Here is a 19,555-nt window from a genome sequence, read left to right as displayed (position 1 = left end):
CTATATAAAGAATGATTAAATGGGAAATTATTGATTCTAGTATTATATTTTAGATAAATAAGTTTTAAACTTGGGAACCCAGGGGACTGGTGTTTTAAACAATGTCTTGGTATTAGTATTTATTGTCTTTATGAATTTTCTTGTTGTGCCTCACTATACTCTTTTAGTTTAACCAGTTAAAAAAAAGGCCTTCACATTACTCAAGTGTCATACTTTTTTTTGTTCCCTATTGTCTAAATGCCTCATCTTCTGCTTTTTAGAATTCCTTTACCACTAGGTGCTTCAACCTTGAAATTGTTTTGGGCAAAGTCAGAATATCTCCACCTGAGACCATTAGACAGTACTCAGTTTCTCAGCCACTGAAGATTGAATTAATATATACAGTACTCCTTTTCCTCTTTTCTTGTTTTATTTTTCCTGAGAATAAAATCACGTTCGTTTAAGAACAGCATGAGGCGTGAGAACAGAGCTGAGCTTTGTTCATTTGTGCTTCTGGTTCATCATGACCTTGAAAAAGCTTCCTAACTTTTTAGTTCCACAGTTTCCGTATCATAAAGTGGAGATTGTGGTTCTTAACTGAGTACATCACATAAATATAGTGAGGATGAGCTAGATGAAGTAAAGTATTTTTTGTGACATTTTTGCTACATTTTAAATAGAAAAGCATGTGAATTTAAGTAGTAAATACATACAGGTAAATATGTTGAATTCCTTCACCCAAAGATTCCTGGCTATCTACACCACCACCCCCACTTTTATTTATTGAGCATTTATTGGTAATTGTTCTAGGTGTATAATATGACTTATCATATTGACTTAGTCATTTACTTAATATTTGTTGGAGGCCTGTCACATCCCAGAAACTTTGTGAAATGGAAGCAATTCTACTGGAGCTAAGCAAATGTCTTTGTGGTCCTTATGGAACTTAAAGTCTAGTTAGGGAGACAAACATTAATTAAATAATCCAGAAATACATAATAACAACAGTAAGTACAATGAAGGAAAAGGGAAGATGCAGAAGACCACTTGAGAGGAAGAGAACAGTTTCTCTTTAAAAACAAATTTTTTTTTAATGTTTATTTATTTTTGAGAGTGAGTGAGAGAGACAGAGCACGACTTGGGGAGGGCCAGAGGGAGAAGGAGACACAGAATCTGAAGTAAGCAAGCTCCCAGCTCTGAGCTGTCAGCACAGAGCCCCATGTGGGGCTGGAACCCACGAACCATGAGATTATGACCTCAACCGAAGTTGGACGCTTAACTGACGGAGCCACCCAGGCGCCCCTAGTTTTTTTCTCTTTTAAAACTATTTTATTATGGAAATTTTTATACATACATAAAGCAGAAAAGAATAATGAACTCTCACCTACCTATCACCTACCCTCAACAATGATCAGTATTTTCATTTCTCCTGCCAATATCCTCTTTCCAACTAGAGTGGTTTTTCAAAATTATTATTTAAAAATTTTTAATTCTAGTATAGTTAACATACAATATTATATTAGTTTCAGATGTACAACATAGTGATTCAATAATTCCATATATTACTCTGTGTTCATCATGATAAGTGTACTCTTAATCCCCTTCACTGATTTTACCCATTCCTCCCACCCTCCTTCTTCTCTGGTAGCCATCAGTTTATTCTCTGTAGTTAGGAGTCTGGTTTTGGGATAGGTTCTTTTTCCCTTTGTTCATGTATTTTGTTTCTTAAATTCCACATATGGGTCAAATCATATGGTATTTGTTTTTCTCTGACCCACCTCTTTCACTTAGCATTACACTCTTTAGCTCCATCCATGTTGTTGCAAATGGCAAAGTGTCATTCTTTTTCATGGCTGAGTAATATTCTATTACATATATGCAATATAAATATATGTATGTATATCAACTCTGTATAATTTTGGGTTTATTTCTGAGCTCTCTGTTTCATTGATCTATGTGTCTGTTTTTGTGCCAGTACCATACTGTTTTGATTATTGCAGCTTCATATTAGATCTTCAAGTCTGGGATTATGGATACCTACAGTTTTGTTCTTCTTTTTCAAGATTACTTTGGCTATTCAGGGTTTTTCATGGCTCTGTACAAATTTTAAGATTATTTGTTCTAGCTTTGTGAAAAATGCTGTTGGTATTTTGTTAGGGCTTGTATTAAATCTATAGATTGCTTTGGGTAATATGGGCATTTTAATAATATTTGTCCTTCCAACCAGCTAAAGTATTTTTTAATGTTTATTTATTTATTTTGAGAGAGAGAGAGAGAGAGAGGGAGAGAAAGAGGAGGAGGAGGAGGAGAGGCAAAAAGAAAGGGAGAGAGAGAATCCCAAACAGGCTCTGCACTGCCAATGTGGAGTCAACTCGGGGCTCAAACCCTCTAACCGTGGGACTATGACCCGAGCCAAAATCAAGAGTTGGATGCCTACCTGATTGAGCCACCCAGGTGCCCCCATCAATGCCAACTTTTTGATGCAGGGAGTATTTCTTCCAGAGAAGTGGTGAAGGCACACTTTGTCTGTGGGGCCTCTCTGTCAGTCAGGAGGGCTCATGACCTGCCTGAAATAGATAGCCAACAAACATTTACCTGAGCAACATGGCAAGGCATTATTCTCAGAGCATACTAATTTATAGGTCCATCCTTTCCAGCTATTTTGTTGAAAACTTACCTGAGAAATAGTACTTCCTGGACTGGCTAAATGTTGCGGCACATTGAACAGAGTAGAGTCCTGCATCCGAGATCGGAAACTGTGGGTGTATTAACATGTTTAGACCATTTTTAGGCAGTGTTTTTCTTCCACACATCATTACAATGATACTACTTTTGGCCCACTGGATGTGGATGTGGTGACCCAGCATGACACCTGCATTTATCTGTTTTTAGCAGTGTGTTTTCTACAAATTAGGATCTACTTTGTTTAGGGTTTACTCAGGTCTGAGTGGGACTGATAACACAGCCTATAATTCCTTAGTTTTAGTTTAGAATACCTTCTTCCTTCTCACTATCATTAAGTCTTGGAAGAATGAAAGTTAAGACAATTTAGAGCAATTTTCTGTATTTAGATTATACACATTTTTCCACTCTAGTCATTCTGTCTGCATGCCCTGTTGCATTTAAAAAGCTGTTGCAACTCTAACGGAATTTGAAGTTTGAGATATGCGGGTACTTCTAAAGGTTTTCAAGCCCTTTAGATTGCAAAACTTTTAAATTTCCTAAAAATGACTAACAGTTCCAATATGTGTTCTGTAGGGCTGTCATGAAAAAAGGATAAATAGCATGTTCTAATTAGGGTGTGGGCACTTGTTTAACATTTCTGATACCAGGCTCTTTGGTTTATATTAGTACTGTCTTTCAAAAATGACTGCTGTTGGGGTGCCTGGGTGGCTTAGTTGGTTGAGTGTCCAACTTCAGCTTAGGTCATGATCTCATGGTTCATGAGTTCAAACCCCACACTGGGCACACTACTGTCAGTGCAGAGCCTGCTTTAGATTCTCTGTCTCCCTCTCTCTCAGCCCCTCCCCCCACTCATGCTCTCTTAAGAATAAAAGTAAACATTAAAATAATGACTGCTGTAGATGGTTTGGTTCTTTGTAACTTAGTGTGGCTATTTTGTGGGATTTAGTGCGAGATGGGATTACTGACTAGGTTAACTGGTACTAAGCGATGATGTTATCAAGTATGGTACTTAGGGTAAAATGGCTTCTTGTCCATTTTCAGCCTCCAGGATTATTTTAAATCTAAGGATAATTAGAGCAGGTGGTGGTACCCTATTCCCCAAAGACTATAGGTGGTGTGGTTCTCATCAAGTTAGACCTGCTGTTCAAAGCTAAATTTTTGCCTTTGCCTGAAATGAAATCCCTAAAACTCTGATTAGCTTCCTGAGACTGGTGAGTATATTGAGAGTGTATGCATCCCATAATGTCTTAAATTCAAACATAAAATTATAATGCAAACATTTGATATTATCATTGGTTGCTTTTCTACCCCTGTTAGAAACTCAAAGAAATGATGAATTCTCAGGCATATTCCATCCTCACCATACTTTCAGGCTGTAGCGTATAGTAATAGTGTTTGTTCCTTCATTGTCATCTTCCCAGTGCCCCTCCATTTTCATTTTGATCAATTATAAAGTTGTTTTACATTGTCTATAGTTTTTCCTTCCTTCTTTCTTTTCCTTCCTTCCTTCCTCCCCTCCTTCCTCCCTCCCTCCCTCCCTCCTACAGTTAGGTACATTTTAATGTTTTCATTTCTTAAAGTTGCTTCTAAAAACAATGCTATACCATTCTGTTAAATATCATCTTTTATATCATTTGGTTGAAAAGCTAAATGTCTCACATTCTTAACATATTTCTAGACATTCAAATATTTTTGACTAATTTTCCCTTAAAAATCTTAATCTACAAAGTATATGAATTTAGAAAAACTATGATATTGTAAAGTGAACATATTTGAAGAAAAAACCCCAAAATATTAGTGGATCAATTTTTCTTTAGAAATAAATAGTTCTTTTTTTTAAGAGTTTTTTTTTTTTTTACATTTTTAAAAGTGTTTATTTATTTTTGAGAGAGAGAGAGAGAGAGAGAGCGAGAGCAGGGGAAGGGCAGAGACAGAGGGAGACATAGAATCCGAAGCAAGCTCCAGGCTCCGAGCTGTCAGCACAGAGCCTGGCATGGGGCTCAAACCCATGAACTGCAAGATCCTGACCTGAACTGAAGTTGGACGCTCAACTGACTGAACCATCGAGGTGTGCCAGAAATAAGTAGTTCTTTTTGTGGTTGGGTGAGTTGACTGAGTATTTAATGAAATAATTTTTTTAGATGTTATCATGGTGTTGTGGTTATTTTTCTTTTTTTTTTCTTTTGTTTTCTATTGTGGCCGCAAACACATAATATGAAATTCACCATCTTATCATTTTTTTTAAGTTTATTTATTTTGAGAGAGAGCGAGCGAGAGAATGAGGGAGGGGCAGAGAGAGAGGGAGGGAGAGAGAGAGAGAGAGAGAGAGAGAGAGAGAGAGAGAGAGAAAGAAAACCCCAAGCAGGCTCTGCACTGTCAGCACTGAGCCCAGTGTGAGGCATAATCTCATAAGTGGTGAGATCATGGCCTGAGCTGAAAATCAAGAGTCAGATGCTTAACCAACTGAGCCACCTGGGCACCCCACTATCTTACCACTTTTTTGTGTATGGTACAATAATGTTAATATATGCACAATGTTGGCAACAGCTCTCTGGAACTTTTTATCCTGCAAAACTGAAACTCTGTAATTAAACATCTCCCCATTTCCCCCTCCCTACCAGTTTGGTAACCACATTCTGCTTTTGTTTCTGTGAGTTTGACTTCTTTAGATACCCCATGTAAGTAGAATCATGCAGTCCGTGTTTTATGACTGGCTTATTTCACTTAGCATAATGTTCTCAAGATTGATCCATCTTGTAGTTTATGACAAGATTTCCTTCTTTTTAAAGGCTGAATAATTTTCTACCATATGTGCATACCACACTTTCTTTATCCATTCATTAGTCACTGGACATTTAAGTTGCTCCCACATCTTGGCTATTGTGATTAATGCTGCAGTGAACATGGAAATTATAATAATTCTTTGAGATCCTGCTTGCAATTATGTATACCCAGAAGCGAGATTGCTAAATCATAGGGTAATTCTATTTTTAATTTTTTAAGGAAACTCCATACTGGTTTTTATTGTGGCTCTACCATTTAAATTCCCACCAACAATGCACAGGTTTTCCACATCCTTGTCAGCACTTGTTATTTTCTGTTTTTGTTTTTGTTTTGTTTTTTTGATAGTGGCCATTCTAACGGATGTGAGGTGATATCTCATTGTGGTTTTGATTTGCAATTCCCTGATGATAAGTTATGTTGAGTATCTTTTCATGTGCTTTTTGGCCATTTTTATATCTTGTTTGGAAAAAGTTCCTTTTCAATTTATTGTTTCAGATTGATGTTTTTTTCAACAGGGTTATGGATTATTATAAATAGAGTTTCCTTTCTGTCCTAAGAACTGAGTAATCATGTCTGAGGATATTCTTGCAAGAGAGATTTATAACATGCTAACAACCTTCTGAATTAATTACTACATCCATTTCAGACATACATGGTATCAGAATCACAGACTGATAGATCCTAGAGCTGGGACCATAAGTTTTACTGCCTGCCCCCAGTTGCTTGAAATTAGAGCTTCTTATTTATTTTAAATTTGAAATATTGACCAATATGCCAACCTCTGTACCATTGATTGGATCTAGGATTTTGGTGGGTTTTTTTTTTAATGTTTATTTATTTTTTGAGAGAGAGAGAGAGACAGAGTGTGAGCAGGGGAGGGGTAGAGAGAGGGAGACACAGAATCTGAAGCAGGCTCCAGGCTCTGAGCTGTCAGCACAGAGCCTGATGTGGGACTTGAACTCACGACTCTGAGATTATGACCTGAGCTGAAGTTGGATGCTTAACTGACTGAGCCACCCAGGCACCCTGGGTCTAGGATTTTGAATAAAATGTGCTGAAGGATTTTTTTGAGATAATGGGGAAATTGAAAATGAACTATACATTGGATGGTATTATTGTATCATTGTTATCATTGTTAAATTGTATTATATAGGAGAGTGTCTTTATTTTTAGAAGGTGTAAACTGAAGTATTTAGCATAAAAAATGTCATAATGCCTATAATTTACTTTCAAATAGTTCAGGAAAATACATTTGTGTATACATATATAAAGAGCAGTGTTTCTTAACCTTGGCACTATTGACATTTAGGGCTGGATAATTCCTTGTGGCGTGGGGCTTTGTTTTGTAGGATATTTAGCAGCATCCCTGGCCTCTACCCTTTAGATACCAGTAGCATCCTCCCCCCCACCCCCCAGTAATGACAGTCAAAATGTCTCCAAACATTGCTAGATGTCCTCTGAGAGGCAAAATTGTTCCTAGTTGAGGACCACTGATACAGAGAAAAAGAAAGCAGGAGAGGTAGAGATATTTATGTATGTTTAGAGAGAATGACAAAGAAAGCAAATGTAGGACAATGTTAGCAATTGATGAATATAGGTATAAGGGCATTTTTTGCACTATTCTTTTAAAGTTTCTGTAGATTTAAGGATTTTCAAAATAAAAGGTTGGGGGAAAATAAATTAAACTGGATTTCATAATAACTATTATTGGAAATGTGTGAACTCTGTCCAAAGTTACATGAAAGGTCAGGAAAATGAGATTTGATAGAGCACATTTGAAGCCAGCAATTAAAGAAAGTGTGTTAGTCTTCCAGTGTTCCTGGAATAAATTACCACAAATTGAGCAGCTTAGTACAACACCCATTTGTTTGTACCCTTATCTCACAGTTCTGTAGGTTAGAAGTTTGAGTACAGTTTGGCCTGCTCATTCACTGCTCCAGGTTTCAAAGGTTGAAATCAAGGTGTCATTAGGGTTGACTTTCTTTCTGGAGTACTGGACTCTTTTAGGTTGTTGTTGGAATTCAGTTCCATACTTGGGCTGAGGTGTCCATTTCCTTTCTGGCTGTTGGCTGGGGTTGTTCTCAACTTCTAGAGGCCACCTACACTCTTTGGTTCATGGCTTCCTTTCTCCATATAGAAAGCCCATGAGAGTGGTAGAGCCTTTGCATGCTTCATAGCTCTCTGATTTCCTCTCTGCCTCATTGCTCTGGCTCTTCTGCCTTTCTCTTCTGCTGTTAAGGGGTCACATTGGGTACACCCAGTTAACTGAGGATATCTCTGCTTTAAAGTCAGCTGATTAGTAACCTTAATTCCAACTGCCAAGTCTCTTCATACACAGATTAGTGTTTGATTCAATAACCAAGGGGGTGGGAATCTTGGGAGACATCTTTAGAATTCTGCCTACCACAAAAAGAATACAACTGAATTCTGACAATTAAAAAAATCAGTCATTTCCTACAATATTTTATTCATGTCTTTCCCATTGCTATTAGGTTTGAAGATGTTGTCATAGAATAGATTTTATAAGAGTTGTATTGTTTTAAGTTTATTTTTTTTAGTAATCTCTACACCCAACATGGAACTTGAACTCATGACCCTGAGATCAAGAGTTGTGCACATGCTCTTCTGACTGAGTCAGCACGCACCCCAAGAGAATTGTATTTATTGTTCTAACAACTACTATGGGAAGAATCATGGATATTTATTAAAGGAAGGAAGACACAAATAGCTGCTGTGTGAAAATATTTGTTTTTACAGTAGATACTATTCTTAAATCTTTTGTACTATTATACAAACTAAAGTAAGAGTACAAAATTTCACTTTATGAACCCTAGGAAAACATTCTTTAAAATGTAACTTATGGGTCCCTTGAGTTTGTTCCTAGAAAAAAAAAATGTAACTTATGGGGTGCCTGAGTAGCTCAGTCAGTTAAGCATCAGACTCTTGCTTTTGGCTCAGGTCATGATTTCATGATCATCCAGCCCTGTGTTGTGTGGGCTCTGCACGGGGCATGGAGCCTGCTTAACATTCTCTTTCTCCCTCTCCCCCCCACCACCCTGCTGGCTTGTGCTCTCTCCCTCTCTCTCAAAAATAAAAAAGTAACTTATTTCTCTTTATTACTATAATTAAAGTTGTTCTTAACCCCTTAAAGAAGATAACACTTGGTTTTGTTTTACTGTATCAGCTGACAACATTTTTAGTCACACCTGATCCAGTAAAACTAAATTTGTCCCCAGTGAATGCAGAGCCTATTTATTACCCTGATCTTCTCCTTTTCCCTGAGCATATACTCAGGTTGTGCAAAATGATACAATGTACATGTTTTTCCATGTGTTCAAAAATATTCTGTAACCACTCTAAGATACTGAGCTCCTGTAGCCCACACTAATAAGCACACACTTCTTCTCTCTTGCATTCCTATTCTTTACTTTCACCATCACCCTCGTGTTATCATCACAACTGAGGCCTTTGCACACCCATGTCTTCCAGTCCATCCACCCCGCTCTGGCTTTCCTCCTTTCCCTATTCAGTCAGGATGCCAAGATCTATCTTTTCAGCTGCTCTTCTTGGCTCATTTACCATCTCCTTATTGCTCTGACCTTCCTTCATTCTTTGTGGATACTCCTGCCCTTTCCTTTCAGTTACTTTAGTCCTTTGCTCCCACTTTCCCCAAGATTCCAGCCTTCTTCTACTTCTCATTTTGTATAAGCTCTGTTGGTAATTGTAGCTCTTCATGTGACTTCCACTACAACCCAAATATTAATGGGTCTCAACTCTATATCACCAGTCCAAACCTCTCCCCCAGAACTTTAGATATGCTTATTTGATATCTACCTTTAGATGGCACTTCGTATTTAACATGTCCTAACCTAAACTCCACCCCCCTCAAAACTTGCTTCTTTCCCTTTCAGTTAGTGATACTCTCCAGTTACTAAAGAGCATTTCCCCAGTGATTAGTAATGGTAAGTACTTTTTCATGTATCTATTGGCCATCTGTCTCCTGCTGGTACCATGATTCTCTCCTTATGTGTCGTTAGGCCCACTATAATAGCCTCCAGAATGGCCTTCCGGCCTCATTTATACCCTTTTAGCTCCATCTTCCACATTGCTTCCAGAGTCATCTTCCCCCAAATGCAAATCTGATCTAGTCTCCCTCCCTTTTGATGAAATCCTTTAATGACGTTCTGCTGCCTTCAGGAGACTATGCAGAGTTCTGAGCGTGGCCCTCCATGTCTGGTCCCTTCCTGTCATGCCATTTCATTCCTGCCACTACCACCTTATGCACCATTTAAAGCTCTAGCAATCCTGAAAAACTTGCAGTTTACCAACACACCATGCTTATGTGTCAGCCTGTCTGCCCTCCCTTTTCTGCTTTGCCCTAGGATACCCTTCCCCATTTCCCTGCATTCCTGTCTACCTGGTTTATTCTTAGTTTTCTACTTGCCCTTTAGGTTTTGACTTGAAGAGGAAGTGACCTCTTAGCAATCCTTCCCTAACACCCCACACAGTATTAGTGTGCCTCTTTTGTGCTCCAGACTGTGTGTGCATGATATCCAGCACATACAATGATACTTGTTTGTCACCAGCAGTTTTTACAGCTTTCTTTGGTCCCAGGCTCGATTTCCTTGAGAGCCAAGATGTCCGTTGCCCTCCTCTATCCTCTGTGCTTAGCCAAGACTAGATGCTCAGCAAATATTTGTTGAATGAATTAGCATAAACACTAGCAGAGATAGTTTATGGGACTGGTTAGATTAATTTTTTGTACAAAAGAAAACATGTATATAATAAGTAAAATAATATAGGTGAGCTTATGATGCAAATTACTGTTCTCCCCTTCTACTTCTCCTTATCCCCAGCTTTGCTCCTGAAAGGTAGCCTCTTTGAACCACTTATCTTTCTGGATTTCCTGGTAACTATACCTCTAACTTCTAGAGCTCTGTGTCTGAAAGGAACTGTACACATCCTAGGAGGTGCTTTATTCTCATATACTTTTTTATATCTTAAAATATTTATTTTTGTCAGAATAGCTAATTATTTTCTGTTTCTGGTTTATTACTACAGTAAGCATTCCCTCCCCATAAAAAAATCTATTCAAAATTATTCTGATATACTTTTGTAAAAAAATTTTTTTTAATGTGTTATTTATCTTTAAGACAGAGAGAGACAGAGCATGAGTGGGGATGGGGCAGAGAGAGAGGGAGACACAGAATCTGAAGGAGGCTTCAGGCTCTGAGCTGTCAGCACAAAGCCCACACGGGGCTCGAGCTCACAAACTGTGAGATCGTGACCTGAGCCGAAGTCGGACGCTCAACCAACTGAGCCACCCGGGCACCCCTCTGATATACTTTTAATATCTATTTTTGTGTAAGTCATAACAGGTATGTAATAGATTAATACAGTCATAAGTTTATATAGAATATTTATAAGTAAATATACAAATGTTAGAGATTTGTGCTTTGAGATATTTTCCTGAGAGTTGTACAATCAAAAAGATTATTTCCTCCAAATAACAGAATTTTATGTTTTTTTAATCAATTTCAGATAATGTCTATTGACTTTCCACTTTAAAAAATGAGTGTTCAGCCCTCTTACACTATAGTCCTCCCATTCTCTCTTCCAGTGCTTGATACAGCAGTCGTATTATAATTTTACTTCCTCTGCACTTAGTAACTTTAGACACTGACAGTGATTCTCACTTCGTCCACTTTTGACAATCTTTGTTGACTCCCCCATTTTCAAAAAGGGGCATTAGAACATGTGCTTCTTTTTCCATCTGTTTTTCTCACTTTCTGTCAGCGACACTTTCATATTGTCAAAGTTGATAACTTTTATATTTTGTCCTATTACCAAGGACAACCAAAGCTCCATATAAGTTGAATCTAAAAGATGAAAACTATAAATAGTATCATACTGTTATGACCTGCTAATTATTCCTATAAAGGAAAATCTCCCTTATGAACCTGAGACTCACTGACTGCAGCATGAAGTTACTTTCTCCTTGTCAGGAAAGCAGTAGGATTAACAGACAAGGACAAATCCTTCTTGTTATTAAGCAAATTACTGCAAGGATTTGCCCTTTTCCAAAAGCTAAACCATATTTCTGCCAGTGGGGAAGAGAACATGTGATGTTTGCTCATTCCCTATAAATAAAAACTTTCTTTTTGCTTAGAAATCATACTTGTTTGCTTTTTTTTTAAGTTTATTTATTTATTTTGAGAGAGAGAGAGAGAGAGAGAAAGAGAGAGAGCATGCAAGCAGGGGAGGGGCAGAGGGAGAGGAAGAGAGAGAATCCCAAGCAGGCTCTGTGCTGACAGACATGAACCATGAGATCATGACCTGAGCCAAATTCAAGAGTTGAATGCTTAACCGACTGAGCCAGCTAGGTGCTCCTTGCTTGCTTTTTAATATTCCTATTAAAGAATAATTCAAAAGCCTATCCTTTGAGATCTGTATTAAAGTAACAGAGTTATGATTTGTGATTACTATGGGGCACAGTTTCTTCCCTGAATAGTCAATATACCTTATTTTTCTGGATGACTGTCTGCTCAGCTGTGGGGAGCAGACATTTCTTCTGACATCTGCCTGCAAATCCAAGTGAACTGAGCTAGTTCTGGAGTGCTGGACCATTTGAGTAATGAACAACTGTCACCTTTAGGGAGAGTACTGCAAATAGGAATTGCTTATCATCTCGTGCCATGTACACAGAAAATAAGAGTGAAACACTTTTGACCAGGATTTCTTTTAGGATCCTGAAATTTGTCTTGACACCAAATGTATCAAAGTTAGTTCTGGCCTAAGATGAAGAGCATCTCTATTTTTAGTATTCCGTAAAATATGATTCTATAAATATTTAGTGTGGAGCCAATTTGTGTGCTAGGATTACATTTTCTTCTCTCAAAGCCCAGAGTAATGAACTCTGGACTCTCAAGATTCTATGATCAATAACAACCAGATCCTCTTTTCTCGTACTCCGTTAATTCCTTATCAACTGGGGTAAATGTAAGCTTGCTTCATATTTGAAATGTAGCTTCTTTGTGCCTCTTTTTTTTTTTTTCCAGGAAGTTTCTAGTTGCCTTTCTTCTTCTAATTTTTTTTTTTTGGTATAATAATATGCCTTTGTCATAGCCTCACTTCCTATATACATTCAGTTATGTTTTCTATTCTACGGCATCCCCCTTTGTAACCAACTGCTTTTCTAGGTTACCAGACAGCTGTGTTGCAAGGATCTCCCTCCACTCTTCTCCTGGGTTGGAATCACTTTTCTCAGGATCCTGTCTTCCACAGGATCCACTTTTACTGTCCTGATTTTGCCATCATTTTACTGGAGTGTATCCTGAAATAAGTTCTTTAGAAAGGATATGTGGGAAATAAACTTTCTGAGTCATGTCTAAAACTGTATATATTGTATCTTAGAACTTGTTTGTAGTTGGGCTGGGTGTAGAATTCAGGCTGAAAATAATTTCCTTTAGAAAATGTGAAGACGTGGTTCCATTGTTTTCTAACATCCTCTGTTGCTGACAAGAAGCCAGTTTGTTTATCGATCCTTTCTGGGTGACCTTTGTTCCTTGTTCAGGGTCTCTTTTTTATACTTGTTTTGAAATTCCATGAAGAAATGTATAGATGTAGGTCTTTTATCAGTTAGTTGTATTGAGTACTTACTGAGCCCTTCCAGTCTTAAGACTTGGGTCTTTCTTCAGCTCTGGGGGAATTCTGTTATTTGTTAAATAGTTTTCCCCTCTCTTTTTTCTGTTCCCTCTTTTTGGGGCTCTTATTAGTCAAATGTTGTACCTCTTAGATTGACTGTTTATGTCTCTTATAGTTTCTCTATTATTTCCATATTTTTATCCATATACTTTCATTCTGTGTTTCTCAATTTTGCTTTCTAGATCATCTGTTGATTTGCTTTCATTTTCTAATCACTCTTTAAATACTAAGAATTTTAGGGGTGCCTGGGTAGCTCAGTCAGTCGAGCGTCTGACTTCAGTTCAGGTTGTGAACTTGTGGTTCATGAGTTCAAACCCCACATCGGGCTTGCTGCTGTCAGCCTGTCAGGGCGGAGCCTGCTTCGGATTCTCTGTCTTGCTCTCTCTCTCTCTCAAAAATAAATAAACAGTAAAAAAATAAAAAAATTCTAGGAATTTTAAACTAAATTCAAAAGAGTTCTTCCAAGTTATTTGTTCCTTTTTTGTGGTTTCCTATTCTTTATGTGTTTTTCTCAGTTCTTTCTCATGCTGCTGGATTTCCCCATGTGCCTGGTAATCCTTGGTTGTCTATTCATATTTTAAGAAAGAAGGACTGAGGAACTGATATGGATTTTCTATGCCATTTTATTATTTTTTTTAATGTTTATTTTTGAGAGAGAGAGACAGAGACAGAGACAGAGCACAAGTGGGGGAGGGGCAGAGAGCGAGATGGAGATACAGAATCTGAAGCAGGCTTCAGGCTCCAGGCTCTGAGCTGTCAGCACAGAGCCCAACTCAGGACTTGAACTCACAAACTGCGAGATCATGACCTGAACTGAAGTCAGATGCTTAACCAACTGAGCCACCCAGGCGCCCCTATTTTCTGTGCCATTTTATTTTCCATTTTTTTATTTAAAAAAATTTTTTTAACATTTATTTTTGAGAGGCAGAGAGAGACAAAGCATGAGCAGGGAAGGGGCAGAGAGAGAAGGAGACACAGAATCCAAAGCAGGCTCCAGGCTCTGAGCTCCAGGCTGTCAGTACGGAGCCTGATGTGGGTCTCAAACCCACAAACTGTGAGATCATGACCTGAGCCAAAGTCGGATGCTCAACCAACTGAGCGACCCAGGCACCCCTTCTATGCCATTTTAAAAATTGGTCTCTTTTCCCCCTAGACCTATCAACTGTGTGGATGGCTGACTGAGCCTTCAATGTAGGGCAAGATGCCGTGACTGGCCTGCTTGCTCTAGGCCTGTGCTCAGACCCTGACCTTGTGCTGGAGGAGTGCTCTACTGTGGGCACACTCCCCCTAGATGCCTTTACTTTCCCCAGGTCATTTGTTCTTTCGGTTATCTGGCTTTTCAACTGAGGATTAATGCCAGGATGCCTGTGATCTGTGTGGGGGTGGGGGAAGTAGATGCGGATGCCAACCAGCACAGTTCCAAGTACAGACCTTCAATTATTCCCACTGTCTTTAGCCCCACTTCTCCCTTCTCTCCTCCCTTGTACCTGCTGGCCTAGAGCCCAGAGCCATCAGGTGTTCCAGGGCAGATTGGCTCTCTAGATTCCTCCTAGCATTACAACAAGCATTTTGGCTTCCAGCTCTTCTTAGGTTGCCTTGTGGGCTGTGGCTTTCTCTGGCTGTCTCATCCATCAACACAATTCCATCTGCTTTTTTAATTCTAGAAATTTTGTTGTATCTTTCATCCACTGGTGAACCCCTTAACTTTTCTTTCCTTTTGTTCTCCCTTATTTGAGTGTGGTTTTGTAAGCTGTAAGTAGTAAACACACATCTTTAATCTACCATCTTGAACTGAAAATCCTGATGTGAATTTTATTTTATTTTATTTATTTTATTTTCCTTTTTTAAAATTTTCATTTATTTATTTTTTGAAATTTATTGTCAAATTGGTTTCCATACAACACCCATTGCTCATCCCAGCAGGTGCCCTCCTCAATGCCCATCACACACTTTCCCCTCCCTCCCACCCCATCCCTGATGTGAATTTTAAACTATCTGTCTTATGAATATTTACCTAACCTGTTTGCCTTAATGGCTGCAATGTTTATTTAAGCATTACATAATTTATAAATTATTTCAATAAAGACAAGAGAATTAGGGTAAATAACTTCAGAGGAATAAAGATGTAATGACACAATTTTTCAGAAAATTTTGTATAATATCAACAGTTTACTTTAGTAAAAAAGAGAAAAAACTACTCAAAGATTAGAGTCTTAGAATTATCATCAATTTTGCATCTGATTTCTTTTTCTTTTTTTAATTTTACTTTTTGTTTTTTAAATTTTACATCCAAATTAGTTAGCATATAGTGTAACAATGATTTCAGGAGTAGATTCCTTAGTGCCCCTTACCCATTTAGCTCATCCTCCCTCCCACAACCCCTCCAGTAACCCTCAGTTTGTTCTCCATATTTATGAGTCTCTTCTGTTTTGTCCCCCTGCCTGTTTTTATATTATTTTTGTTTCCCTTCCCTTATGTTCATCTGTTTTGTCTATTAAAGTCCTCATATGAGTCATATGATTTTTGTCTTTCTTTGACTGACTGATTTCACTTAGCATAATACCCTCCAGTTCCATCCACGTAGTTGCAAATGGCAAGATTTCATTCTTTTTGATTGCTGAGTAATACTCCATTGTGTATGTGTGTGTGTGTGTGTGTGTGTGTGTATGTGTGTGTATGTATATATATATATATATATATATATATATATATATATATATATATATATATATATACACACCACATCTTCTTTATCCATTCACCCATCGATGGACATTTGGGCTCTTTCCATACTTTGGCTATTGTTGATAGTGCTGCTGTAAACATGGGGGTGCATGTGTCCCTTCGAAATGACACACCTGTATCCCATGGATAAATGCCTAGTAGTGCAATTGCTGGGTCGTAGGGTAGTTCTATTTTTAGTTTTTTGAGGAACCTCCATACTGTTTTCCAGAGTAGCTGCACCAGCTTGCATTCCCATTGTGCCTGATTTCTATAGACTATCATCAACAAGGTTATTATGTGTTCGGTACCAGGTAAGCACTGAACTTGCAGCAGTGACATGATAGATCTCTGCTCTCATAGAATTCACATGTTGCTTTTGGGAGTTTTTGGAGTTGTTTTGGCACTGATGAATAAATAATAAATGCATTTTAAAAAATAAGCAACAAAAACATTGGGCAGCTATGTGCACAATGCAATAATTAAAATAGGTCATGTGATAATGAGTATCAGGACATCTATTTGGCCAGCTGGTTGGAGAACCTTCTTGTGGAAGGGATAATAATCTGAGATCTAACTAAAAAGCAGGAGACAGGCAGGCAAAAACTGTGACCTTGGCATTACTGTCAGAGAGCATATCCTTTCCTCTTAATCAGTGTTACCTACCCTTTGGTTTTGATCGTACCTCTGTCCTGTAAAGACTTTTTTATTAATGTAATCAATTGCTTAAACATTTCATCAGCTTTTAAATAGCACTCTGGTGAAGTAAAAGACTCATGAGATAATGTATTCCCCTAGGACAGAAAAGAAGGGATAAACAAGCCTTTTTATTCTGTAATAGCAGAATGGTTTGGTAAATTTAAAGGCTTTAATTATTATGCTTTAAGCAACAACTTAATTTGCTTCAGTCTGATTCTTAGCTTTTAGGTGGGGTTCTTCCTTTGATATATCGTGTTGCTATTTTTGGTGCTTATCATTTTGCTTTTGCAGTTTTGTCTCATCAAAAATCATGTACTGCTCACTTCCATGGAGTCCCTGTGCTGGTGCTGGTACTGTGGGCTGCAGATGCACATTCACTTTTATCTTTAAAAAAAATTTTTTTTAATGTTTATTTATTTTTGAGAGAGAGACAGAGTGTGAGTGGGGGAGGAACAGAGAGAGAGGGAGACACAGAATCCGAAGCAGCCTCCAGGCTCTGAGCTGTCAGCACAAAGCTTGACGCGGGGCTCGAACTCACGGACCAGGAGATCATGACCTAAGCTGAAGTCTGACGCTCAACCGACTGAGCCACCCAGGAGCCCTTCACTTTTATCTTTAAATGGGTACGCTTTTCAAGGGGCCTGGTTTAAGGGAGCCATTTGTAGGTCTTTACATTCCCCACATACTTTTCCTAACATTATTCTTCCCGAGGAATGTGCTTCTGATGGAGGTGTGGGGTCTGTTCTCCCACTTCTCTTTCACTGTTGCCCTTCTCACATGATTACAAAAGAAAGGCATATTGCTCTAGTTCATATCTCACAAAGGTCCCTGGATGTAAAAACACCAGGACACCAAAGGGCAATGGAGAATACTGGTATCTGTGCGAAGATAGTGGATGATTAAGTAACACTGTCTCAAGTAACGATGGATAATAGTTCCTTTTGCAATTCAAATAATTTCCAATTTTTTTGTTCTCACAAAACTGAGAGAAAGCCTAATTGGTTTGCTAATTCACTAATAGACTATTAAGTATATTTTTGATAGTAGGTTACTGTTATATTTATTTTACATTGTTCAAAAAAGTTTGAAGCATTGAGAAATAATTGCTCTAACAAGACGTCCATTCTCCTCCCTCATTTATGTGAAGCAGGTTCCTCACCATTTAACATTATGAAAACTAAAGTAGGGATAGAATTGGTGCTGAGCCCTATTTTATCCTGGCAATAAAATAATAGTCACTACATGGAAACGTGAATGAATTGAAGAAGAAAAATCTCACCCATATCTTTTTTTATTTTTTATTTTATTCATTTATTTTTAAAAATTTTCTTAATGTTTCTTTTTGAGAGGGAGAGAGGGAGACACAGAATCTGAAGCAGGCTCCAGGCTCCAAGCTTGACGCACAGAGCCTGACGCTGAGCTCAAACCCCGCTGACCACAAGATCATGACCTAAGCCTAAGCCAGACGCTCAACCAACTGAGCTACCCAGGCGCCTCTTACTCATTTATTTTTTTATGAGTTCAGGATTATATATATTATGATTTCCCTTGTTATAATACATTTATGGCTTTATGGTAAAAATAACTCAGGGACATATGGAATTCAAGCTAATTTGTGTAACTGCCACAAGAAAAAAAGCATTAAATGCATTTCTGAAATAAGTATTCTCTTTTTAAAATTTTTTTAAATTTTATTTATTTATCTTGAAAGAGCAGGGGAGGGATGAAGAGAAAGGGAGAGAGAGAATCCCAAGCAGGCCTCACGCTGTCAGCACAGAGCCTGATGCGGGGCTCAAACACATGAACCGTGAGATCATGACCTGAGCCAAAACCAAGAGTCCAACGCTTAACCGACTGAGCCACCCAGGCCCCCCTGAAGTAAGTATTCTCATTTAATTTCAGAATCTCAAAAAATCATTAGACATTGGCCTTGTTTTTAAAAAGTTTACTTATGGGCACCTGGATGGCTCAGTTGGTTAAGCGTCTGACTCTTGATATTGGCTTAGGTCGTGATCTCAAGGTATGTGGGATCAAGCTCTGCGACTGTAGGGCTCTGTGCTGACAACAGGGAGCCTGCTTGGGATTCTCCGTTTCCTTTTCTTTCTGCCCCCCACAGTTTGTGCACATGCATTCTCTCTCTCTCTCAAAATAAATAAATAAACTTATAAAAAATAAAAAACAAAGTTTAGTTAAACACTAAGCTAGCTAATTGACCTTCTTGAAAGGTTCAAACATAATTGATGTAGAAAATGCTTTCCCTCAAGAAAAAAAAAAATGCTTTCCCTCTAATCTCAATCTTACATAAATGGAGGAAGTAAAGGGGAAAAGGTAGATAATTTCTTTAGCAGTCTATATGGTTAAATCCATCAACCACATTAAACTAGAATGTCCATGTTGACCCCATTAAAAAGAACTGGGCAAATATCAAAAGTTATTCACTTCGTAAACCAAAAGACACAATTTTAGGGTTATGATAAGTAAAATATTTTTGAAACACTTCAAAAACCTTTAACATGAATCTAGAGGAAGCATCTCATAATTGTAAGAAATATAACAGAAAGTAAAAAACACTTAAACTAAACTGATTTTCAATCCTCTTTGAACAAAAGAAATGAAAAATAATGGTTGATTAGGTAAGCTCTGTGCTCTAACCAAACTACAGCAATTTTAAATGGCAGCAGCCTATTTGATCGGGTAGCTTGACAGTTCTGAATACTTTTGCAATGATTTAAAAAAAAAATTTTTTTTTACATTTATTTATTTTTTGAGAGACATAGAGAGATAGAGCACAACTTGGGGAGGGGCAGAGAGAGAAGGAGACACAGGGATTGAAGCAGGCTCCAGGCTCCGAGCTGTCAGCACAGAGCCTGATGCGGGGCTCAAACTCTCGAACTGTGAGATCATGACCTGAGCTGGAGATGGACGCCCAACCATCTGAGCCACCCAGGTGCCCCTGCAATGATTTTTTTTTAAAACTCAAAGA

General features: G+C 38.1%; 1 protein-coding gene across 1 annotated transcript in view; it reads left to right on the top strand.

The window, feature by feature from the left end:
* DIPK1A (divergent protein kinase domain 1A) overlaps positions 1-19,555 on the top strand; it is a 104,933-nt gene that overhangs the window by 2,073 nt on the left and 83,305 nt on the right. The gene's annotated exons all lie outside the window — the stretch shown is intronic.

Source organism: Acinonyx jubatus, chromosome C1 (assembly GCF_027475565.1).
Source record: "Acinonyx jubatus isolate Ajub_Pintada_27869175 chromosome C1, VMU_Ajub_asm_v1.0, whole genome shotgun sequence".
Classification (NCBI taxonomy): Eukaryota; Metazoa; Chordata; class Mammalia; order Carnivora; family Felidae; genus Acinonyx; species Acinonyx jubatus.
The sequence above is the reverse complement of the archived record's forward strand: the minus strand, read 5'-3'. Positions and strand labels throughout refer to the sequence as shown.